The following is a 4,938-nucleotide window of genomic DNA, read 5'->3' as shown; positions in this document are numbered from 1 at the left end:
TGCAGGTTCTTTTGCTCTTCATTAAATGGCCTTGCATGAGATATGTCAATTGCCATTGCTCACTATTGACAGAGTGTCCCACCACTGTTGATTATCTAATTCCCAGGCATGTGCCATGAAATCCAAGAGCACTCCTACCTCTTCTAGGAGTAAAATGGGAGAAGTCATCAAAATTGGTTGCCACTGAGAAGGCTTTTTTGCTTGCTTTCAGTTTCCTGTCTCAATTTTAGATGGCTGATGTCAGCAGAAGTCTTCAGGACAGGCCATGAGGTGTGGCGTATGGATTGTCAGTATTTTGAAAAAAAAAAAAGGCAAATATGAGTGATTAAGAGAATAGCCCTGGAAATAGTAATAAATGAAAAAGATTTGTTAAGCAATTTCTTTGTGCTAATTACTGTGCTAAACACTAATGATGTACATATAAAAATAAGACAGTCCCTGATTTTAAAGAATTTACACATGAATGTGGGGAGACAACACATATTGGGGAATGGTAGCCATGGAGAAAAGTTTTGTTCTGCGAAGTAACAAGGATGGTGAGTATAGCCATGTACACCAGTAGTGTGTACCAGTAGTATCAAACTCAAATAGAAATGGAGGCCACTAAGCTGGACAGAAGAATCACTGTGGGCCATATGTTGACTTAGAAAGCCACATATAAACATCTGTTATTTTGTATTTTTATTTATTTGCTTAAAAATTTCCTTCACTGACAAGTGTTGCATGAGGCACTTTAGTAGCCTGTTTGACTTTTCTGATGTAGTAGATTGACACACCTTTTTCCAAAAGAGCAGTTGAATGTACCAACCACAAACCAACAAGGCAACTGGAAAGAAGATGGCTTGGATGAGATATTCACTGGCTAGATATAATAGATTCTCATCAATTAAGACAAGAGGGTCTCTGCTCAGGGTCTTGCTTCAGACCTGCTGTAGCCTGGATTATCAAAGTAGCTTCCTAATTGGTCTTTATGCCTTTACTGTCTTCATTATGCTCATAGGATCTTAAACTGGGAGGTAGAAGGACCTCTGAGGTCACTGAGTTTAATCTCCTCATTTTACACGTTAAGAAACTAAGGCATAAAGAGTTTGAATATCTTGTCCCGGGTCACACTGTTATTAAGTGTCTGAGGTGGGACTTTAACCCAATTCTTCCTGACTCCAAATCCAGGATTCTATTTACTATTCTATATTGTAACTGTATACTATAATTCTATGCTGTAAATCATGTCTGATCTTTTCCTCTACTCAAAAATTTCAATGTTCTCCATTACACTTAAATCTAAATAAAACATAAATTCCATATTCTTCCAGTACACACCCTCCACTGCTTTGCTTCAACTTACATTTCCAACCTTATCTCATGCTACTTATCTTGATGTACTGTGTTTTAATCATACCTGACCAACTCACTATTGCCTATCTTGTTACTGTACTTTCCAACTTCTGTGGTTTTGCTCAGATTACTGCTCTCTCTCCCCATTCCCATCTTTACTTCCTCCTGATGAAACCATTCTCTCTTTTTAACGTCTACCTTGGATGCTGCCTCCTGTGAAAAATGATTCATTTGGACCCCAACTCTATTCCAATAAGTATTCATCAGTTTGATATGATTACATTGGGTAGTGATTATAAGTTCTGTATATTAGGCTCCAAAGTTATGAATTACAGATTTTAAGTTCACTTGCTTAATCATAGTAAGCTAACTAAAAAGCCCTCCACACTTGTTTTTCCTTGTTTATGGTGACCAAGCCCAGAGTTATAGAAGTGACTCCATGGAAACATGGAGGGACATGGAAAGTCCCCCAACTTATTTTTGTATCTCCAGAACACTCTGTCTTGACCAATATGAGCAGGTGACCATCTTTTGACTTGTTAGTGGATATACTCCATGATTTCCCCAACCTGAGACACCCTCCCCCACTCCCATCAATATACTACATTGCATACATTCTAGAATGCATCATTTTTTAGCCCTCAAAGCAAGGTCTATCAACCAATGGGATTCTGTATTTTGTGTAGCTACTCTAAAGTGTTTAAGCATAAAATATGGCATCAAACCTTATAAAAATAAAGCCCTGGAACAAGAGGGAATTTCAGATCATGAGGAAGATCTGGGGTCCACTTCATTAGAGAGGACAATGGAACTTTTGATAAAGTACCATTGGCTCAGAGCTCTGCCTCAAAAGTTTTTCCTGCAAATTGGGTAACTATAATCATCACACTCCTCCACAAACTTTTTCTGAGCCTTTTAGCTCAAAGATTCTTAATCTTCGGGACATGAAATTGTTTGTTTGTTGTAATATTTTGATAACTGTATTTTGATGTAATTTGTTTTCTTTGTACTCTTATATTTTATTCTGTGCATTTAAAACATTCTGAAAATGAGTCTACAAGTTTCACCAGAGTGCCAAAGGACTCCATGACACAGAAAAAATTAATTTGTCTGGCTAAAAGTATTCTCTCTTTTGTCAAGTTTTTCATCACTATTTGCCTGTATCTGTCCATTTCATTTACCATATTCTGCCTTTATTATAATTGTCTTCCCATTAAATTGTTAGTCCCTGAAGACCAGAGTCTGTATTATTTCATCTTTGCATCCTCAGTACCCAGGATTTAAGAGAAGTGTATTGTACATAGTAGAGACTTAATAGTAATGTTTGTTAAATCAAATTGTATTGAATCATTCACTGTTCCAAAGAACTGATCTGCCTTCTATATCTTGTCTTTTCCCTTCAGGCAAAATTCTTACTGCTTCTTTCTTTCACCCCCACCCCCACCCCAGAAGCTTAGCCAAATTGTAGTAAAAAGGTGGTACCCTTTAGACAAATTAAATTCAAATGCTTTGCTAGTTTTGAATTACATTCAGTCTTATGTAGCTTTCACATTGATATAGTTGCTGTTTTTTATGAAAATTTAAAAGGAAGTCTGTTTTAAGGATTTTCTCCCCTTTCGACTGCAAGACCTCTTTTTTTTTTTTTAAACAGACCAACATCACATTTTGTGAAGTAATGTTTATTGACTCTGCAGAGATTGCTCTAAGAAGTCTCACTCTGGATTTGCATTAGCAAAACTTACAAAGTCTGAGAAAAATTGTTTGGAACAATAACTGTTTAAAAAAATCTGTTGCAACTGTATTTTTTTTAAATGTATTTTGGGGGGAAATCTTCCAGTTTCATTTAGTGAAAGAAATGATCTGGCTTAGCTAGAATTTGATCAAAACGCAAACGCAAAGACTTTAAGTCAATTCTTTGAGGTCCTACAAGAAAAAAAAAATAAGAGCAGGTAAACTTTAAAGCAGGAAGCTAAATAAAAACTGGTATAAATAATCAATGGAACTATCTCCTTTTTTCCCACTAAAGTATTGGTTTTTGAATTTTCAACATGTCTTGTTCCTTATAAGTGGCTTATAAGGAAAGAAAAGACCATACAAATCAATGCATATATCTTGATGAGATATTTGCATATGTCTTTTGTAAAAGTCTGCTGCTCTATTTATTAGTGCAAAAACGATCTTGAATTAGGGTGGCAGAAGAGATGTTTTGCTCCACATATGCACAGACCTCATCTGACTTAAGTCTAAGGCCTACATATTCCCATGAAGCAATAACACCTATGATGTGGCTGTCTAAACTTGTTTGGAACAGTCATTGCCAGACCACCTCTTAAAGCTGATTGGCATTCACACTTCATCTGAGTGGGTTTGCATTTGGACAAGGTCTTCCTTCATTTTCACCTTTTCTTGCTATTTCCTGGGAAAAAATGAGCAATACTGGTGTGCTTTCAATTGTAGATTTGTTCAGTGACCCCTTTCCTGTAAAAAGGAAAGGTTTATGTGTGAGGAGCTTGTTAGGTAAGGTGTTAGATTCAACTCTAGTATTTTTCAAATGGATATTTCTTCTTTCCTCTTTGACAACTGTGAATGATACTTGATTGACAGCATTAGACATATGAGCCTGCTATTTATCCATGGACCAAGGATAAGATGAGACTAGATGAAGTGATCTCACATCAGCTTTGGAGGAGTCTGAATTCTGACTTAGAGGGGAATCCTTTTCCATTTAACTCAACAAGCACTTATTAGGTGATTACTACATGAGATCATGTATATGAAGTGCTTTTCATATTTTAAAAAATTCTAGAAATGTTAGTCATTATTACCATTATTAATAACAATGATGATAATGACGATGATGATAATGACTACTACTACTTGTTGCAGCATGTCAGGCACTATGGAATCCAAATTGTTGCTGATATGTTTTTCACCAAGTTAATTCTTTCTGCTAAACCTGGCTGCTCAAGAAAAGGATATTCATTAGCCAGATGCACATAATAAAATTTCTGCTCTGAACCCAACCAAGTCCAGTGAATTCCACCACACATCTGTCAAATGTTAAGAATATGGCTATGGCTAATACAGTGTCATAGACACCAGTGGCTAAAAACCATGACTATATTGCCAAAGTGAATAAGATGATTGAACAATTATCCAGTGAATTCAAGGAATATAAACAACCACTCTGGATAATCGAGATTTTTAAAATTCCAGCATTCTTAGAGGAAGGCATTATGAGCAAAAATGGAAACACAAAGCATTTGACTTTCATTTTCTGGACTTATTAGCTGCCCAGCATAAATCCCTCCATTATTGTATGAACATTTGTTTTCCTTCAGTTATGCAGACATGACCTCACTGCATCAGGGTTCTACCACAAGAACTGAATAGGAGTACCTAGCACCTCAGTGGATTACCTCAGTTACTAAATGGAGTCTGCACACTGAACTATGAAAGAAATGTACCCTTAAACATGAAAAAGGAAGAAAGGAAGGAAGGAAGGAAGGAAGGAAGGAAAGAAAGAAAGAAGGGAGGGAGGGAGGGAGGGAGGAAGAGAAAGAAAGAAAGAAAGAAAGAAAGAAAGAAAGAAAGAAAGAAAGA

General features: G+C 36.4%; 1 pseudogene; it reads left to right on the top strand.

Annotated features, from left to right (window-relative positions):
* The first annotated feature begins 499 nt into the window (after window positions 1-499).
* The window catches only part of LOC114025685, a 24,418-nt pseudogene continuing 19,979 nt past the window's right edge, over window positions 500-4,938 (top strand).

The sequence above is a fragment of the Vombatus ursinus genome, unplaced genomic scaffold, assembly GCF_900497805.2.
Source record: "Vombatus ursinus unplaced genomic scaffold, bare-nosed wombat genome assembly UNPS02014832.1, whole genome shotgun sequence".
NCBI classification, from domain to species: Eukaryota; Metazoa; Chordata; class Mammalia; order Diprotodontia; family Vombatidae; genus Vombatus; species Vombatus ursinus.
Note: the sequence above shows the minus strand (reverse complement) of the source record. Positions and strands in the feature narration are given on the sequence as shown.